Genomic DNA, 22,494 nt, shown 5'->3' on the forward strand with positions numbered 1-22,494 from the left:
TCTTGATTTGAACAATTTCATATTACCCCACAATATACCAAATCATGTTACATACCAAGCTAATATTATCAATCAGGTTGTATATCAGTGTGAGCTTGAGAGAGGGATAGAGAGGAGTAGCACCAGGAATAGCGGGCCTAAAACGCTCAGGCTCGAATAGGATGGGCCCTGCCGAAATGTCTTTTTTATTTTATTTTACATAAAGCATTTCTAAAATTATAAAATTCAACATTAAAAATTCAAAAGTTAGCCATTCACTGTTATAAACCTCAAGAAAGTTATATATTATATTAATGGTCAAACTACAAATGGGCCATAAGAAAGTACTGTTATATCAAAGTTGAGATGTGTGAATTTCGTTTCATCAAATTCGTGAATTGTAAGCAACTTAATGCTAGTCATTTGATAATTGTATGTCAGACTCTGGAAATTTAATAACATATCATATTGTGAAAAAGAAAATTAAAATACAAAATTTTTTGGATTGAAAGCTTGAATCGGCCTGGACCGAATTGAACCGAACTGAGTAATTACGAAGTAGGGCTTTTTTTTTTCTTTTTCCTGGCCAGGCCAAGTCCCTCTAGGCGTGGTTCACCGGCCCGTTTGCATCCCTAGATCAGGAAACATCCTACACGTGTAGGACCAGACCCGAATTCGGAGACGTAAAAAATATATTATTTTCATTCTTTGCAATGGTCCTAGATCAAAGGTTAGTGTTCTGGTGCAAGAAATTATCCATGCCAAGACAGAGAAATTTGGTAAGGCTGGTTCTGTGCATGTCGGAATCGATCTTGTCAAAGCTTATGATAGCATTGAATCTGGTTATATCCTGTGAAGTGCTTTACTTCTTCATCTTCCCTGATGCTCTTCCACCCAGTCTATCCCTGTAATGCTTAACGGAGGCCGCCTGGTAGAGATTCAAGCTCTCCATGCATTCACCGAGGAGACCCCATTTTGCCCTTATTTTTCATTTCATGCGTGGAATACTCAGGTTTCGAGATCGATGAAGGTGTGCTGCTAAGTCATGGCGATCCTATATCTATCAAAAGATCAAGAGACGCTTTCTCTCATCTGTTCTTTTCTGACGATACGGTATTATTTAGTCGTGCAAAACATAAAAACTGCTCTACCATGAATTCTGTTTACCTGGTTTTTCTGCTAGATATTCGGGGTTCCGGATTTCTTGCTCGGGTAGGAGTAGTACAGGTGAGCTTAAGTTTTGTAATTGGTGAAGTCAGAGAACGTCTTCTGGGTTGAAGGGCTAGATGTGGTCGAATCAAACTCCCTCACCGAATCCATCCCCAGCTACTCCATGCTCGACCTAGATGATTGCGATTTGTAAAGTATTTCCAAATTGGCACATGCACTGTATGATAATATGTAGCTAATTACAAGACCTGAATAAATTTGGAATAAGTATAATTTGGCAGTTTATTGGTCCCGAACACCAAGACTAAGTACATAACCCATAAATAAATGAGCAAAGTGACAGAGTCCCCCTATAAGTGAAAACGAACGAGTTTTCATCCTTACTTTTTTACATGACAAACGGAGCTATATGACTCATAAGAGTAAGAGGCAAAACAGATCTTAACCTAGTCTCAATAGGTAAAAGTGGCTGCACACCCGAAAATGTAAAGACATTTGTGCCAATGCTTGAACTGCTGTTAACACCTAAATTTTGGCGACCCAGTTAGTCATTCATTGCATAAAAAATTAAGGATCGATCATGATCCCTAGACAAAAAAAATTAGTTAAATTGCATATAGATTAGGAGCATTTGAATTAGTGTTTAGGCTCATAAATTGCATTTGCATTTGACCGGCAGTGGATGAACTCGAGTGAACGGCTCTAAACTTATTGAAATTGGACTAAGACTGCGTTCAAGAAAATTCTTGGCCAAGCCTATGAACATTATAAGAGCTGAAATTTTCATTGAAAAAGGTCAAGTTGGAAAATATTGATTTATTAATCTGGATATTAACACGATTTAAATTCAATAAATAAATTTGGTATTATCACATATTACAAGAGATATTGCAATATCTTCTTTGAATTGAAATAGGAAATAATTGCAAGCAAAAACCCTACACTTTACCTATAAATACATTCAGAAGAGAGGCCACAAAATTGAAATACACGGCCACAATCGAGAGACACGAAAAAGAGAGAGGAGAGAATACAGAGAGTGCAGAGAGCAAAAGAGAGGAGGAGGAGATCCTTTGACTATACGCATATACACGGATGGTTCAGCAAAGTTGCTTCTCTCGTGGCCGCCATTTGTGCCCGTGGTGCCCAGCGACCACGAATTCTCAGCCTCACCATCGAATCCTCACCTGGCTGAGTATTTCACATCAACTCCCGTGGCGGATTCCAATAGCACCAGTCTCTTTGCCGCTGCGATATAGTCCGATGCTCAGCAAGCGCAATGCGTGTCACGACGATGTAGCTGTTTTCCGAGATTTTCACTATCCAGGCGTCCACTGCTTAAAACTATCGTCCGTAGCCGCACTCACAAGTTCTTTCGGACGTGTCTAGTCACCCCCACGGTGAGTCCACAACAGTTTTTGCGGTGTGCCCACTTAACTTTCGACGGCCACCTGCACCGCAGCTACGCCTGGTAGTCCTGTCGTGCCTCCTTCGAGATTTGCCGCGGCTACTTAGGCCTCTTTGCAGTTCCGACACCAGCGTAACTGTCCTGGCGAGCAATTTCCTGCGGGTTCCCAAAGAGTTGTTGCCACCAATCCCGAACGTCTCCAATCGGGGTCAACATCTTGCGAGATTTATATCTTCGCCTCTCGATTGCACTTTTTGCGACACGACCAGTCCACAGTGAAGCAACGCCCTAACACCAACGAAGCTTTTGCTGTTTTATTTATTCCCTTGCAGGTTTCTCCGAGGCCCTGTCTTCCGGTGCACTGAAGATTCTTGTTGTCATTCCATCGAAGGGAAGATTGAAAAGGTCACATAAAAGAACTGGTGGAGACCAAATTGAAAGAATTGGTGGAGGCCAAAGGAAGCAAATTCGGTGCTTTTGTTTTATCCAAATAAATAGGCCGAGCGCGACCATTGCCTTAACGGAGAAGTCCAGTCCTGACGTTTAGGCCATCCTTTGCCGCAAGCACGTCGCCGGTCACCATCGAGCTCCACCGTGAGCGACACCACCGCCTCCGTTGTCCTTGTGGCCACGCCCACCATCGGCCACCCCGTCCCGATCCGTGAGTCCGATGCCAAGACGATTCAAACTTGGAAATTATCAGCGAAATTACGTAAGATTTTCATCCATATCTTAGAATATTAGATTTCCTAATTTTTCGGCGTTTGAATATTTTGTGGATATCTTTGATCGATTGGTAGATATCTTAAGATAATGCATGTGATATCCGCAATATTCTAAAATACCCCAAATTAGGAGTTTTTCCTAATTTAGCAATTAACCATAAGGTACGATATGTGGCAGTACGAAAAAATTGTTATCTTATCCATAATCACTTGGATATGACAATATATCTTATTTGCTTTCCAAATTCAAACGATCGGCTTTTCATTGATATCCACAACCCTGTGGATATGATTGATAGCCCGATTCGTTTTCCTAATTTAAACGTAATAAATAAATCTTGTCGATTGCGTGGATTGACATTGACTGTGTTGGTTATTCGTTTGTTTGATTTCGTTTCCTTTTAAAAAGAAAATCCAAAAAATATTAGTTAGGATTTAAATTAGAAATTTTGCATGTTTAGGAAATCCTAAATATATCTAGAAGATAGGAGTGCTTCTTAATTTAAATTCGGATTTAGGGATAGTTTATTTCCTAGTTTAAATTAGGGATTATTCTAGTCCTAATAGATTATTCGGGGTATTTTATAATTTCGAATTTTCATAATAAAAAATACCAAAAAAAGCGTCATTTTAGGGTAAGTCAGAGTGTCTTGCTAGAATAGATTGCATGTTAATCTAGGTATTTTTATTATTCCGAATTTTAATGAAAAATACCAAAAAATACATCGTTTGCCCGTCATTAGCATTAGGTCACTTCGTAACATGACATATAAGCTCGCATGCTAGGTTTCGTTAATTGCATGTCATATTTCGCACGTCATTGCATATAGGTTAGTTTTCATTTTAATAAAGAGAAAACCCAAAAGAGCACATTGAGTGGATTGCTTTGTTAATTAGAAATCATATTAGGGTTGTCTATATGATTTTCTAGCTAACAATGCAGATGCTTATATTGCTAAAAGGTACGTTATTCTCCTAACCTAGTAATTTATTTACTGCTTTATGAGCGTTAAATTAGTGGTTTGCGCACCCACATGGTCAGCTAACATGTTAGAAAGAAATAAAATGGATCCAGACTGCTTACTAAATCAATTTTTTTTAAAAGAAAAGGTACCAAAAGGGTACTAGATTTATTCTAGTATAACTAAATCCCCGAACTCACAATCTCTCGCTTGTAGGAATAAAACATATCTCACTATATTTTATTTGAGTTTCTAATTGACCCATCGCAAATAGATTAGTGGCGATTCCAAGTATGAAAACACTTGCATGTTAAGAACTTAAACCCTAAGTCGCGAATTGGTAGGGCTTGGGAGAGCCCGAGTTAGGCTTAGACTTAATAATTCATTAGCCGAACCCCTAGGTGGTGTACCCGCGGAGGTGAGGTCGCGACAACTGCTAGATGTAAAGACAGCATCATAAGATTCAGTTGCCTCACGATTCTCTTGATTTTGCTGAATGTCCAAAGGATGTTGGAGCTTCCTTATCCCCTCCAACTCCATTGCCACTTCTTTCATTGTTGGCCAGTTCCTCCCATTCAAAATTAAGCACCTCTTCGTGAGGTTAGCGATCGATGTAATCTCTTCCTTCTTACCTTCTTTCAATATAGGAGCATCGACAATGTCAAACAAGCGATTCTCCTCCATCGAAATGATGAAATACATCGCAAGGCTTCTTCCTTCTTCTCCCCTCAGTGATGAGATTGGCTTTTGTCCTGTTAAGAGTTCGACAAGGACAACTCCGAAGCTATACACATCGCTTTTGTCTGTAAATTGACTTGATTGGAAATACTCGGGATCTAGGTAGCCGAAAGTCGCCTACACCAATGTGGTTACATGAGTTTGATCGAGGGAAATGGACTTGGAAGTACCAAAATTTGCCACTTTTGCCCGATATCTCTCATCCAAGAGGATATTGGTGGAATTGATGTCTCGATGATAAATGGGAATAGAAGCTGCTTAATGCAGGTAGGCATGTCTCGATGAATAAGGCTCCTGCAATTTCAGTTACAATTCGTAGGCATGTGTCCCACGATATAGGCAACTCCGCATTTTGGTCATGTAGATATTGGTATAGAGTCCCGTTCGGTATAAACTCATATACCAAAAGTGGGACTTCTATCTCCAAGCAACACCCCAATAACTTAACCACATTCCTATGGTTGATTTGTGAAAGAATGAGGACTTTATTTATGAACTGTTCAATTTTTCTCTTGTCTATCACTTTTGGTTTCTTAATTGCAACTATTTTTTCATCTGTTATATTCCCTTGTAAGCAGTACCTTGTCCTCCTTGCCCGAGTATCCTATTATTGTTGAAATTGTCGGTGGCCTTATCTAAATCCTTGGAGTTGAACAATTTGCTTTTCTCAACATTGCCTTCCAGTGACGATAGCTCTTTTTTCAACAAAAGACCGCCATTGCATTTGAAGTACTTCTTTTTCAGCTTGGTTTCTTTTCTCGTCTTGATGCATTTGTACAACCTCCATGAGATAAGACACAAAAGCAGTAACCCAAGGCCTACCCCAACCCCTGCATTGCAAAAATTTAAGTGGCAAAAGTGAAAAAAATGTAACCTGCTTGTCAGGAATCTATAAACGAACTTATCATCAAGAATTTAAGTGAATCCGACTAAAAGGAAAACATACAGGAGTGATTAACCTGAGTCTCTTTTCATGGCGATTTATCTTAACAAGCATGAAAATGTATTGTCTCCTTTTAAGTTCCATCTGGTGAAAATATTATACAAACATCTACACTGTACAACGATATCCCTTGCAAGGAATTTAGCAAACCATTGATGAAAATGAAAAAGGTTCTACTGGCAGTTAGCTTAATTATGATTGAAATAATTCCAATTCAAATCTGACAAGAATAAGTAGGATAACTCTCAAGTAATAGTGTCAAGAGAAAGTTCTGAGGTTGGTTTGATAGATACTACTTATTGAATCTAGAGTAGTGCTCCTAGGCCTGCTCCGATTCCTGGTTTACCAAAGGGGTATGAGCATAACCAAAAGCAAGCATCAAGGATTGCAACTCCGATTTGAAAAATAGAAAATGCTAATTTGATACTGGAGAGATTTACCTTAGACTGATTAAACAGGATGCTAATGTGCATGGTGCAAGATTAGTCTCCTTATGAAAAACTTAGCACATAACAGAAAAGCCATATAATCAATCGAGCAGCATAATATATGCCCAAATCAAATGCGGAACATCCAATCCACTAAAAGCGCATCATGCTATATGCTTTTTCTAAATTGTGGGTTTTATCACTGATTGACTCGATGTTGCATTTATTTAACTGAAAGGATGTGATACTCGTGAATATCTGGGTATACGAAAGATGGATAGTCCTTGTTCATAGCTCATGACAGAATGTAGAAATTTGCTTACCTATGAGGAGTAACGGAAAGTTCTATAATCTACAACATAAGCGGGACCTGATATCTCTGCACACTTTCTGCCAAGGTATCGATTGGTAACACCTTTGCGTTCATCAACAACTGGACAAAACACGACAAATTAATTAGTAGAGATTCGTCTCTTTAATGGGTGTTTAGGATTGCATGTAAAGCTACTTTAGCCTCCAAAGAGCTACTTATCTTATTAGTATAGTGTATCGAGGTTAGGTTTCCAATGATTGGTGTGATAAACGTAATTGGCTTTACCTTCACATCCATCCTTTAGATAGAGGTTACGAGTGAAGCCCGTCATGCAAACACACTGCAAAAATGGCATCTCCATGGGATCTACAGCATCGAAGCTGACTGAGCTGCATTTGTAGGCGATGGGTTTTATGGATATTGGGCCATCCATGTTGGGCTAACCCAGTCCGTTAATCATGAAATGGCCCATGAGAGAGAAATAACCGCTAAGGAAGTTATTTGTGGGCAACTGCAAAACGAACAAAGTGAGAGGAAGAAACACGATGAATGTTCTGCCAGTTTTTTGGTGTTCACTCTCACAAAACAAACTCTCACTTGAAAGGGACAACACCCTTACTCCACGATTGAAGGATCGCTCTCTCTCGAGGTTGCAATAGGTGCATTTAATCCGTGGAAAACAAGGTACGTCCCGTCTGTCTTGGTGATGTACTTTACGATCTGTGATTCAAGTTTCCTTGGGCACGTTTCCGTATATGTTTTTGGCATTACTCGTTAGTTCGAGTTTTCGTCTTTTAGGAATTTGTTTCCGTCTTTCCGCATTTTTAGGAATCCGTTTCTGACATTGGTATCAGAACGATAGTTCTTGTTTCCTGATTGTTGAATTCATGCTTTTATAAAAGGATTGTTGGCCAGAATTCGTGAAACGGCGTTGACGAACGCTCGGGTACGAAAAACCGACACCCGATCGTACTATTCGAGGCCGTTTCTTGATTTTTCATGCGTTGAAATTTATTTTTGAAAATGTAGGGTTGTAGTGCTCGTCGAGACAAGAAAAACGACGGTTGGCACGCCACTAGGGGAGGCCGGACACGCCTCCATGCGCGGTCGCAATCGGCGGCCTTGCTGGCATGTGCGTTGCACGTGCGCGCGAGCGAAAAACTGCTAGCGCCACCCCGTACGCGTGCCCTGCACGCGCCAGCAGTTACTGCGTGCGTGCACGGCACACACGGATGACGTCATCGTGACATCATCTAGCGGTTATTTAATCGGGTTGGGTGGTCCGACCCAACTTGGCACGACCCGGTGCATCGACCTGCGACCCGACCCGTATGACCCGACTCGGTCATCCATTGACCAGCATTGACTGTTGACTGGCGTTGACTGTTGACCTACGTTGACCACAAAAAAAGGGTAGAATGTGTTTCTTGCGTTATTGTATCATGGATTAAAAGTAATCCTGTTAGTTTTCTGCATTTGTTGCAGGAACAGTGTCACCCCGTATGTCTAATGAGTAATGCCAAAAACATGAATAATAATAGGTGATCGTGGAATAATAGGTGTGCGTATATGTCTAAAATAATAGGTGTTCGTTCAGCCGATCGTGGAATAATAGGTGTGCGTATATGTCTAAAATATTCAGATTCAATGGCTTCAGCAACTAAGAGCATAGTAGCTGAATTGAACAAAGGAGAGAAATTGAACGGCAAAAATTATAAAATATGGAACATGAAAATCCAATATATGCGGGAAGAGGTACTAGAAGCTCTTAACTGAGTCATGGAAGAGCTTGAAGATGGAAACACTGCCCAATACAAAAGGGATAAGGATGCATTTGCTGCTTCGAAGAAAAAGAACTCTCTTGCTCGCATCACGTTACTGAGTAGCATGGAGAATGACATCATGCGAGAGTTCAGGCGTTTTGACCATGCCAAAGAAATGTGGGAAGCATTAGCAGCAAGATTTGGTCATATATCGGTGACCAAGCTAAGACAGCTCACTATAAGGTTTGACTCGTATAAGAAGCCTCATAGCTAGACCATGAAACAACACCTGAGAAAGATGTCGAACATGATCAATGAGCTCAAAGATGTTGGCCATATTCTGACTGATGAACAGCAAATGCAAGCAGTGATCTGTTCCTTGCCTCAAAGTTGGGAGCACATAAAGGTGTACCTGACCCATAATGAGAACATCAAGACCTTTGAGGATGCCATGTGCCATCTTGAGTTGGAAGATGATCGTCTCCTGTCGGCGAAACCAGAAACTGACATCTATTACATTGGTTCTAGCTCACATGAGGCTTCAAGCTCCAAGCGCAAGCGACTCGAAAGGTTCATGAAGTGGAAAGGCAAGAGAACAAGTTCTTCGGGTAAGAAACCGAAATTTAACCAACATGATAAAGGAAAGAGTTCTTTCGTTAAGAAGATGTCAAGGGTGAAGTACTATAACTGTAGCAAGAAGGACCACTTCGCTTGCGATTGTGGCGAGCCAAAGAAGGTAAACACCCCTTGCATTCTTGAGAATTTTGCTTATGTGTCAAGTTCTGTATTTCTAACTGAGTCTAATCTTTTGTGGACTGTATATTCGGGAGCTACAGACCATGTAGCGAAGGATAGAGATGCCTTTGTGGAGTTCTGACGGGTTCCGACCGAAACGAAATGGATCTATGTAGGGAACAACTCCAAAGCTGAAGTAAAAGGGATTGACACCTGTCAATTAAATATGCTTGATGGACACACTTTATTCCTACATGACGTATTATATGCTCCAGAGATTCGTCGGAATTTAGTGTCTGCATTAGTGTTGGTTAAACTTGGTTTTAATTTGAACTTCCATAATAGTAGTGTTGACTTGTATTTGGATACGAATTACTATGGTTGTGGATACTTTCTGGATGGTTTTATTGTATTAGATGTTAACTGTGGTGATGTTAACGTTTATTATTCCCTATTTACATCTTCCAACTCCTATGATAACGATGTGAATGTGTGGCATGTTAGACTTGGTCATATTGGCAACAACGAATAAATAGATTAGCCAAAGATGGCTTATTAAGCAATATTGAAAAAGTCGATTTGCCTATTTGCGAGCATTGCCTGGCGGGAAAAACAACAAGGAAATCATTCGGAAAAGGCACAAGAGCTGAGTTTCCTCTGCAACTAATCCATTCTTGCATTTGTGGTCCAATGAATGTAAGAGCAAGGCATGTGGCCGTATATTTCATTATATTCATAGATGATTGTACTCGATTCGGATATATCTATTTGATTTCTCATAAATCTGAGGCATTGAGTTGCTTCAAGAAATTTATAAACTTGGTAGAAAATCAATTAGATAAGAAAATAAAAGCGTTAAGATCTGATCGAGGTCGAAAATATTTATCTGATGAGTTCATAAATTTATGTGATGAAAATGGAAAAGAGAGACAGTTATCTATTCCATATACTCCTCAATAAAATGGCGTTGCCGAGAGGAGAAACAAAACCCTATTGAAAATGGTTAGGTCCATGATGACATAAGCTAACTTACCAATCACTTTTTGGGGTGATGCTTTGTTAACTGCTGCTTATATACTTAACCGTGTGTCTTCTAAATCAGTTACTTCCACTCCATATGAGTTATGGACAGGTAGAAAACCCGATTTAAGTTTTCCTAAACCTTGGGGTTATGCTGCTTATACTCACGAGCCTTCTCATAAGTATGGGAAACTGGGTCCCAGAGTTAAGAAGAGTATTTTCATAAGATACTCAGAACATTCGAAAGGGTACGTGTTTATAGGTGAGCAAGAAAGTGGGAGTATAACTGAATTTGAATCACGAGATCTCACATTCTTAGCAAATGAATTTCCTAAGAAGGGTGAAATAGGTGAGGATTACTCACTATTTGAAACCTTGGATCCTGATAATGAACTTAATAGAGTTCGTCTAAGTGGGAGTAACATGAGAAGTGAGGAATTAAATTCGACTCAATCTCAATTACAATCACCTGATGAGAGAATACATTCATTATTTAATCCAAGTGGGAGCGTAATGGAGAATAATGAACAAAGTGTACAATCTCCTGTATGGCGAACAAGTCGCAAAAGTATTCCCCAACGACATGTTGACATAGAAGGGGAAACTTTCATGGTTGCTCCACAAGATGAAGATGAGCCAAGGAATGTAAATGAGGCTCTAAATTGCCCTGACAAGGAAAAATGGATGATTGCAATGGAAGAAGAAATTGAGTCAATGAAGTTAAATCATGTTTGGGAACTGGTTGATTTTCCAAAATGACGCAAAGCTATTGGGAACAAATGGGTTCTCAAAATAAAGCGTAAAACTGATGGCTCAATAGAAAGATATAAAGCTCACCTCGTGGAGAAATGGTATAATCAACAAGAAGGAATTGATTATGAAGAAACTTTTTCTCCTGTAGTGAGATTTACCTCAATTCGCCTTATTCTGGCAATAGTGGCAAGTATGAATCTTGAATTACATCAAATGGATGTAAAGACTGCTTTTCTAAATTGAGAATTAGAAGAAGAAATTTACATGGAGCAACCCATTGGCTTCATTGTGAAAGGCTAAGAACAAAAAATATGTCAACTTTTAAGATCGATATATGGGCTTAAGCAGTTTTCGAGAGAATGGTATATATGTTTTCATAATGCCATAGTAGCATATGATTTTACAATGATTGATGAAGATCATTGCATATATATCAAAAGATACAAAGATCAATTTGTGATCTTATCATTATATGCTGATGATATACTAATTGCCGGAAGTAATATGGAGTTGGTTAATACCGTTAAAAGTTGTTATCATCTAACTTTGAGATGAAAGATATGGGTGAGGCTGTATATTAAGATTTCAAGAGATCGTTCTAAGAGATTATTGTCTCTTTTGCAAGAGACTTATATAAATAAGGTTCTTGAATGATTTTGTATGCAAAACTGTAAATCCATGAATACTCCTATTGCAAAAGGTGAAGGATTGAGCCATAGATTGTGTCCTAAAACTCCACAAGAGAAGGAACAAATGAAACGTATTCCTTATGCTAGTACTGTTGGAAGCTTGATGTATGCTATGTGTGTACAAGACCCGACATATGTTTTTCAGTTGAAATGATAAGTAGGTACCAATCCAATCCAGGTCAAATTTATTGGAAAGCCATCAAAAGAATCATGAGGTATCTAAAGGGTATGCTGATTATTCTCTAAGTTATCAAGGAAAGGATCTGCAACTTGAAAGGTACTTAGATGCTGACTGGAGAGGAGATTTGGATGAAAAGAAATCTCCTTGTGGATTTGTTTACTTACCGAATAATAGCGCCATATCTTGGAGCAGTAAGAAATAAACTTGTTTAGCCTTATCCACCATGAAAGCCGAATTCGTGGCATTGTCAGCAGCAGTACAAGTGGGAGTTTGGCTTAAGACATTTTTGGATCATTTAAGTGTTACTGAGAATGTTGCAAGTTCATTATTGGTTAATTGTGATAGCCAAGCAGCAATAGCTTACACCATGGATCCAAAATATCATTGCAAGACCAAACATATAGATACCAAATATAACTTTGTTAAAGATATGGTAGCACGAAAGGATGTGAACTTACAGTACATATTTACGCATAGAATGATAGCATATCCTATGACGAAGCTAATTCCTAGAGATGTTTTCTATAGTCATGTGAAATCTTTGGGACCGTGTAGAGAGTGATGTACTGAATATTGTATTTTCCCTTAATGTTCATATTTAATGAAGTTGTTCTATCATTATTAATGCCTATGAATTTATTTGATATTTATGCATCTTAATGCTTAGTGCATTATGTTTAGAATGTATGTCTGACAGATGAGATTAGCCCACTCACATGGATAATCGCCTCTATTTACTCTGTGATAAATAGAGATAAGACAATTTTAAGCTTATTATCTTGCTGATAATTGAGAGCTCAAGCTTAAAACACAGATGTTGCCTTAACTAAGTGTTAAGATGAGGACATAATATTTACTATGTTCGAAAGTAAAATAGCCCACATATTTTATTTTATCTGTCTTTAATGCTAGATGTGAGTTCTGATCGATTCTTTGGAAGAGTAGATACGTGAATTCAAGTTTAGACATTGAGTATGTCTGAACTATTATCTGTACGGTATTAAATATAAAGACATACGCCCCATAGGGAAGGAGAGAATACCATAATACGTATTTCATAATATGCATGCATGAGACGATCAATAAAAGTTGGCAAAAGTTTTGATCTCAACTTTTAAGCCGTGTGAGACTCTTGAGGAAAAGAATTCCTCATTTAGTGCCCTCATGACTCTGACTTATTTTCAAAGTTTCTATTCAATGTTCACTATCTTAGGGTGTTACCAATGGTCATGAATGATTCGATCTAATGGGGCATTTCTAGAAAAGCGAGCTTGATTGAAATGGAGAGGTTTAAGGAAGAAGGAAGATCAATTTGTTTATGATGTCACATTCTATTCACAGGTTGACCAATTATGATTTTGAGTAAATGATAGTTGTGAATACAATATACGAGATACTAAAAGAGATCAAGAGAGATATAGATGTGACTGATTGATTTAGGGTACTGCATACTATATCTACTCGAAAACGATATGTCCAATTTGAGCTGCTATGTATTCCTAACACATGCATAGCAACGAGCTCTCGAAGTATGCTAGTTATGAATACTGCAGAGAAGAGAGAGTTATGTTTAGCCCATTATAAGCGAGTGGGAGATGATAGGTTTTATGGATATTTGGTTGCCCATGTTAGGCTAACCCAGCCCGTTAATCATAAAATGACCCATGAGAGAGAAATAACCACCAATGCAGTTATTTGTGGGCAACTGCAAAATGAACAAAGTGAGAGGAAGAAACACGATGAATGTTCTGCCAGTTTTTCGGTGTTAACTCTCACAAAAGAAACTCTCAATTGAAATGGACAACGCCCTTAGTCTATGATTGAAGGATCGCTTTCTCTCGAGGCTGCAATAGATGCATTTAATCCGTGGAAAACAAGGTACGTCCCGTCCGTCTTGGTGATGTACTTTGCGAACGGTGATTCAAGTTTTCTTGGGCACGTTTCCGCATATGTTTTGGTGTTACTCGTTAGTTCGAGTTTTCATCTTTTGGGAATTTGTTTCCGTCTTTCCGCATTTTTAGGAATCCGTTTCTGGCAGTAGGATTTGTTAGAGATGGAGCTGTAATTGTAAATCTCTAATGCAGCTGTTGAGGAATTAGCTATCCCCCATTCTAGGATAGCTGCAAAATGCCCGCTCGCCTTCAACTTATTGAAGTCCATAACTGAAGGCGTGAACTGTGACCTATCTCCCAAAAAGGCAATGTTGCATCCATTGTCTCCCGCTGTTTCAATGTACGGCTGGAAATCGATACTGAAAGCCTGAAGAACTGAGGTAATCCTTATTTGGCAGCATCCGTCGCTGCTCGAACAAGTCGTGTTCCTAACAACATTGTCCTTTGCTCCGCAACTTGAATTGCATCTTATGGTAGTAGACTCGGCATCATTCATCTGAGCATGTATATTGCAACCGACGACAACAAAAACGTTTCGCGAAGCAGAGAAGACAAACTGGCTTCCTTTCAAGCTCAAGGGCGTGGAGCTTCCATTGCTGCCGCAGCTCACATTTGACGAGTAAGTTATTGGAAGATTGACTTTAATCATGCCTGTTGGGAAAACTCAATCCCCGATCGACACATTCGAAACATATTCGAAACGAATTTGATCAATGCGGAAAACGTGCCCGATGACCATCAACTTGTATCATCGATCGTACAGGCATATCACACAACGAACATACCTAGTATTGTCACAGATTAAGTGCCACTTTCGCTTGAGAGTTCTTCGATTGTCTTTCGTACTCGTTTGCTTTCCGAAGGAAAAACATAGATAACGTAATGTTTGAAGGAGTGTGTTCTTGTGCATATGGAAAAACATGTTTGTTTTTCCAAGGGGTGCCTATTATTTATAGTGATAGGCAAATAACTACCTTGTGGGCCCTTGTGGCTCACTGGCCGGGTTTGGCTCATCTTGGACGGTCCACCCATTATGTCTTTCATCTCCCACTCACCCACGATGGACTAAACACAACTCTTTTCCTTGCAAAGTTCATATTGGCAAATAATCCGTGCGACCAGCATACTACGAGAGCTCGTTGTTATACATCTGTTAGGAATATATAACAGCTCAAATTGGGCATTATCCAGAGTAGAATTAGTATGCAGTTCGCTAGATCAATCAGTCACATTTTTTTTTATCTCTCTTGATCTCTTTTAGTATGTCGTATATTGTATTCACAGCTATGATTTACTCAAAATCATAATTGATCGACCTGTGAATACAAATATAGAATGTGACATCATAAATTAAATTGATCTTCCTCTTTCCTTAAACCTCTCCATTTCAGTCCAACTCGCTTTTCTAGAAATGCCCCATTAGACCGAATTATCATGATCATCGGCAACATCCTAAGATAGCAAACACTGAATAGAAATTTTGAGAATAAGTAAGAGTCGTGAGGGCATTTTAATTGAGAAAAACTATTTTCCTCAAGAGTCTCACACGACTTAAAAATTGAGATCATAATTTTTGCCAACTCTTATCAGTCGTCCCATGCATACGTAATATAAAATACGTATTATGGTATTCTCTCCTTTTCCCATAGAGCGTATGTCTTTACTCTCAATACCGTACAGATGATAGTTTAGACATACTCAATACCTAACTTGAGTTCACAAATCTATTCTATTCATAAGCGTCTATCAGAACTTACATCTGGCATTAAAGACAGGTAAAGTGAAATATGTGGGTCATTTCACTTTCGGACATAATAACTTATATGTCCTCATCTTAACATTCTGTTAAGGTGACGTCCATGCTTCAAGCTTGAGCTCTCAATTATCACCTAGATAACAAGCTTAAAACTGTCTCATCTCTATTCATCACACAGTGAGTAGAGGCGATTCCCCGTGTGAGTAGGCTAATCTCTCATCTGTCCGACATACCTTTTAAATATAATGCACTCAGCATCGACATTCACAAACGTCATACAAACTTGTAGGCATTGATAATAACAAACTTTATTAATAGTGAATATTCAGGGAAAATTACAATGTTCAGTATATCATATTCTACACAGTCCTAGAGATCTCACATGACTATGGAAAACTTCTCTAGGAATTGGCTTCGTCATAGGATCAGCTATCATCCTTTGTGTAGATATGTACTTCACGTTCACTTCTTTTCGTGCAACCATGTCCTTGACATAGTTATATTTGATATCTATATATTTGGTCTTTCCATGGTACTTGGGATCCTTAGTGTACGCTATTACTGCTTGGCTGTCACAATAGACCAATACTGGGTTTACAGGATTTTCAGTAACACCTAAGTGATCCAAAAATCTTCCAAGCCAAACAGTTTCTTGTGCCGCTGCTGATAGAGCCACAAACTCGGCTTCTATTGCAGATAAGGCTACACACCGTTGTTTCTTACTGCTCCAAGATATGGTGCCATTATTCAGTAAGAACACGTATCCAGAAGTAGATTTCCTTTCTTTTAAATCTCCTCCCCAGTCAGCATCAGTATAGCCTTCAAGGTGTAGATCACTTCCTTGATAAGTCAGCGCATAGTCGGCACTTCCCTTTAGATATCTCAGGATTCTTTTGATGGCGATCCAAGGTGCTTGACCTGGATTGGATTGGTATCTACTTACCATTCTAATTGCATAACAAATATCAGGTCTTGTACACATCATAGCGTACATCAAGCTTCTGACAGCACTAGCATATGGAACTTGCTCCATTTGCTCCTTTTCTTGTGAAGTCTTAGGATACATTCTGTCGCTTAATGCTTTGCCCTTTGCAATAGGAGTATCTATTGATTTACAGTCTTGCATACGAAATCGCTCAGGGATTTTATTCACATATGTCTCTTGTGAAAGGGATAGGGATTTCTTTGAGCGATCTCTTGAAATCTTAACTCCAAGAATGTATGTAGCTTCACCCATATCTTTCATCTCAAAATTGGAAGATAACCAATTCTTGACTGTATTAACAAACTCCATATTGCTTCCGGCAATTAGTATATCATCAACATATAATGATAAGATCACAAATTGATCTTTGGATCTTTTGATATATACACAATTGTCTTCACTAATTATTACAAAATCATATGCCATTATGGCATTGTGAAAACGTATATACCACTGTCTCGAAGACTGCTTAAGGCCATATATCGACCTCAATAGTCGACACACTTTGTGCTCCTGGCATTTTGTAATGAAACCAACAGGTTGTTCCATATAAATTCTTCTTGTAATTCTCCATTTGATGTAATTCAAGATCCATACTAGCTACTATTGCCAGAATAAGGCGAATAGAGGTAAATCTAACCACAGGAGAAAAAGTTTCTTCAAAGTCAACTCCTTCCTGTAGATTATATCATTTCGCCACAAGGCGAGCCTTATACCTCTCTATTGAGCCATCAGCCTTACACTTTATTTTGAGAACCCACTTGTTCCCAATGGCTTTGCGTCCTTTTGGAAGGTCAACCAATTCCCAAACTTGGTTTGATCTTAATGACTCCATTTCTTCTTCCATTGCATGTATCCATTTTTCCTTATCAGGGCACATTAGAGCATCGTTCACATTCTTCGGCTCATCTTCATCTTGTGGGGCGATCATGAAAGCTTCTCCTTCAATGTCAAAACGTCGACGGGGAATCCTATTACGACTTGACTGTCGTATGGAATGCTGTACTCCTGATGATTCACCACGTTCCATTACGCTCCCACTTGAATTAGATAATGGTGGTGTCGTCTTTTTAAGTGGTTACAATTGAGACTGGGTTGCATTCAACTCTCCATTTGTCACAATGCTCCCACTAACTTCACTATCACGATCCACAGATTCGTATAGTGAATAATATCTACCTACTTCGCTCTTTTTACGAAATTCATTCTCTAAGAATGTGACATCCCGTGATTCAAATTCAGTTATACTTTCGCTTTCTTGCTCACCTATGTATACACATCCTTTTGAGTGCTTTGAGTATCTTATAAAAATACTCTTTTTGCCTCTTGGGCCTAATTTTCCATACTTGTGAGAAGACTCACGAGTATAGGCAGCACAACCCCAAGGTTTTAGAAAGCTTAAATCAGGCTTTCTACCTATCCATAACTCATATGGAGTAGAAGCAACTGATTTAGAAGGTACACGGTTAAGTATGTAGGCAGCAGTCTACAAAGCATCACCCCAAAAAGTGATGGGCAAGTTAGCTTGTGTCATCATTGACCTAACCATTTCCATTAAGGTTCTGTTTCTTCTTTTCGCAACACCATTTTGTTGAGGAGTATGTGGAATAGTCAGTTGTCTTTCTATTCCCTTTTTATCACATAAATTTCTGAACTGATCAAACAGATATTCTCGACCTCGATCGGATCTTAATGCTTTTATTTTTTTGTCTAATTGATTTTCTACTAAGCTCATAAATCTTTTAAAGCAATTTAAAGCCTCGGACTTATGAGAAATTAAATCAACATGTCCGAATCGAGTATGATCATCAATGAATGTGATGAAATAAACATACTCGTGCCTTGCTTTTACATTCATTGGACCACATATGTCAGTATGGATTAATTGCAAAGGAAATTCAGCTCTTGTTTCTTTTCTAAATGGTTTCCGCGTTGTTTTTCTTTCTAGGCAATGCTCACATATGGGCAAATCAACCTTTTTAATATTGCCAATAAGCCATCTTTAGCCAATCGATTCATTCTTTGTTGGCCAATATGATCAAGTCTAGCATGCTACACATTCACATCATTTTCATAAGTATCAGATGATGTAAATAAGGAATAACTAACATTAACTTCACAATAGTTAACATCTAATACAATGAAACCATCTAAAAAATATCCGAAACCATAATAACTTGTACCTAAAGACAAGTCTACACCATTGTTATGGAAGTTTACATTAAAACCAAGTCTAACTAAAACCAACACCGAAACTAAGTTCCGACGAATCTCCGGAGCAAATAGCACATCATGTAGGAACAATGTGCGTCCATCGCGTATAAGTAGTTGACAGGTGTCAATGTCTCTGACCTCTACTCTTGAATTGTTCCCCACGTATATCCACTTCGTTCCTTGTGGAACTCGTTGGAACTCCACGAAAGCTTCTCTGTCCTTCACTACATGATCTGTGGCTCCCGAATCTACGGTCCACAAAGGATTAAATACTGAACTAGACACATAAGTAGCATTTTCATGAATGCTAAGGGTTTCTACCTTCTTTGGCTCGCCACAGTCGCGAGCAAAGTGGCCCTTCTTGCCACAGTTGTAACATTTCACTCTGAAATGTTCTTCTTGAAAGGATGCTTTCCTTTCTCCCGTTGGTTGTGCCTCGGTTTCTTCCCTGAAGGATTTGTCCCCTTACCTTTCCACTTCTTTGACCCAGCAGGGTGCTTCCTCTTGGAGCCCAAAACTCCATGCGAGCTAGAACCAGCAAAGTAAATATCAGTTTCTGACTTAGCCGCCATGAGGCGATCTTCTTCCAGCTCAAGGTGCCGCATAGCATCCTCGAAGGTCTTGATACCCTCATTGTGGGTCAAATGGATCTTCATGTGCTCCCAGCTTTGAGGCAAGGAGCGGATTACTGCATGCACCTGCTGTTCATCAGTGAGTATGTGGCCGGCATCCTTTAGCTCACTAATCATATTCGATATCTACCTCAAATGTTATTTCATGGTTTTTCCATGAGACATCTTATATGAGTCGAAACGGATAGTGAGTTGTCTCAGTTTGGTCACAGAAGTTCGACCAAATCTTGATGCCAGTACAGCCCACATGTCTTTGGTACTCTGGAAACGTCCAAACTCTCGCATGATGTCATTGTCCATGCTGCTTAGCAACGTAATATGAGCAAGAGAGTTCTTTCTTTTCCAAACAGTAAAGGCATCTTTGTCCATTTTGTGTTGGGCAGTTGTCCCATCCTCAGGTTCTTCCATAATCTGGTTAAGAGCTTCGAGTGCCTCTTGCTCTTCCAGCACATATTGAATCTTAAAACTCCAAATCTCATAATTGTCGCCATTCAATTTTTCTCCCTTGTTAAATTCAGCCACTATGTTCTTAGTTGCTGAAGCCATCGTATCTGAACATTTCAGATACATACGCACGAATTATTAAAGCCTATATAAATGCTTCATCAGCATCATGATTACATAAACGAATCATATTAATGAATAGTTTCACAAAAGGTCTTAGAGTCGAAAATTCACTATGTTCCCAATCATCGTCTAAAAATCCTAATTTGAAATTATTATTTACATAATCATTTATGTAAAGAAATTGGTTTTTCAAAAGTTATACAAACTTTTAAGAACTTCCCACATATGACATAACATATAATATGGCAATATAAAATGAGAAATCACAAAAATTCATAGCCATATATATTTCATAACATATTCACAAATATTTAAGAACATGTAATATCAACTTGAAACATGTACAGAATTGATTCCAAATCCTAAAAAAATAATATCAAGTGTACCAATCCAACACATAGACAGGAAATGACTCATAAATTCTTTAGAAAATTCTATTTTCTTTGGAACAAAAACGGAGGCTCCCGGAAAACCCCTAGATCCGGGCCATGGTTTGCGCCAAGACCCATTCAATGCAAGGGTTGATGTTCTCCTTGCCCCGACCCTTATGTATTCTTGTAGAAAATTCTCCACAAGCATCTTATAGCTTGGACCCTTTAAGGTTTCTTTAACCTTATCAATCATTCTTCCTAACTCCTCAGGAATAGTGCATTTTAGGCCTCCGACCATTACATATTCTGGCATTACAAAATCGTTCCAAATGATATCCTGTATCATTTTATTAACCTTGATGATGTGTGTCATCATATCATCTCCAGCGTCCCATCGATAAAGAGTTAGCTTGATTCTTAGTTTCTTAAGCCTCTCCTTTTGAGCTGCCGTTCTTGGGATTATCGGAGTGCGTCTCAAATGTACCATTGTTCCTACAACGAATGCAGAACAAAGGGATTACTTATAACCCATGATACATTAAGATAAGGAATGCTTATTCATATACATATGATCTAGCACTTGTATTTCAAAAAACTATAGAGAAATACAAGAGAAAATGCCAAAGAACATACCCCTAAGTACGTGTACATAGGGTTTATCGTGCATTTTCACATTTATAAGTGCAGCAAACATGTCATATGAATATACCATAACGTAGAGCATTCCGATACGAGCACGTTGATACCAAGAATGCCCAAATCGGAGTTCAAATGAGCTCGAACAGGCCGAAAGAACACAATGGGTCATTCTGCCCGGTCTGAACCAGTCGGGTTTGACCGGTTTGACCGGTCCGACCGTTGACCGATCAATGGTCAATCGGGTCGGGTCAACGGGTCGGTCAACATGTCAACGGTCAATCGGATCGTGTCAACGGTCAACTGGGTCGGTCAACGGTAAATCGGGGCGGATCAACGGGTCGGGTCTCGGGTCCGCGCTCCGATGACGTCACGCTGACGTCATCGTCGGCGGTTGGCGACGATCGACGCGCCGTTTCGCCGTCGCATCCACTGCCCTTGTCGGCATGTGAGGGCGCGTGCGGCCTCCTCCGGCGACGCGCCGCCCCTCATTTTGCTCGTCTCGACGAGCACTTTCTGTCTATGCAATAAAATTCAAGTTTCGACGAAAAACAAAAATCGAAACATGCATGAACAGTTCGGCGACGCGAAGAAAACGAAAAAAAAAACGAGGCCGAAACAAAAAACAAGCAGTATACACTTCAATGTTAGAGACGATACACATGCATGATCGGGAAACAAGTGAGCGGGCTCTGATACCAATGTTGGGAAAACTCAATCCCCGATCGACACATTCGAAACGAATTCGATCAATGCGGAAAACGTGCCCGATGACCATCAACTTGTATCACCGATCGTACAGGCATATCACACAACGAACATACCCGGTATTGTCATAGATTAAGTGCCACTTTGCGCTTGAGAGTTCTTCGATCGTCTTTCGTACTCGTTTACTTTCCGAAGGAAAAATAGAGATAACGTAATGTTCGAAGGAGTGTGTTCTTGTGCATATGGAAAAACACGTTCGTTTTTCCAAAGGGTGCCTACTATTTATAGTGATAGGCAAATAACTACCTTGTGGCTCACGGGCCGGGTTTGGCCCATCTTGGGCGGTCCACCCATTATGTCTTTCAATGCCGTTCCTTTCGCCATACATATCAGGTAGCGCAATGTCGAGCACCTTCAAGTTGGCCTTGTTCAGTATCGGGACAGTGCCATTCCGACGCACGATCTCGTACCATTTATCGAGGGAACACAGAGTTCCAATCCCGAAGGGAAAGGGAATGGCGACGCCGCCACATGTGCAACCTCTCTTCACCATAGGAGCTGCTAGTGATGCTTGGTTATGAAGCAAAAGTGATCCTAGAAGCAGAAGAATCTGAAACATACTCGTTCCTGTTTCTTTTTGTCAGGAAACAGTGGACCTATTGGAGGGAATTGACGCAAGGCGCGGTTACTTATACGCCCTTTTCTTGAACGTAACAAAGCTGGGTATGCAGAGGACACCATTTTGTTCAGCCAAGAACGACTTCTCCCATTGTCGGGGACAAAACTTTATCGGCACTTACTCTCTCACGATAAAGACTTAGAGCATTATCAAATCATTATCGCCTAATGAACTAATTTCGATGACTCCCGCTTTCGTGTTCCTACTTCTTTTGTGTCCTTTTTGAGAAAGAAACCAATTTTCCACA

General features: G+C 39.5%; 1 pseudogene; it reads right to left on the reverse strand.

The window, feature by feature from the left end:
- Positions 1-1,537: 1,537 nt before the first annotated feature.
- Positions 1,538-22,187, reverse strand: LOC115676814 (wall-associated receptor kinase-like 1; annotated as a pseudogene).
- Between the last annotated feature and the right edge of the window lie 307 nt (positions 22,188-22,494).

Source organism: Syzygium oleosum, unplaced genomic scaffold (genome assembly GCF_021117445.2).
Source record: "Syzygium oleosum isolate NSW1041296 unplaced genomic scaffold, Sole_v2.1 Sole_v2.35, whole genome shotgun sequence".
Taxonomy (NCBI): Eukaryota; Viridiplantae; Streptophyta; class Magnoliopsida; order Myrtales; family Myrtaceae; genus Syzygium; species Syzygium oleosum.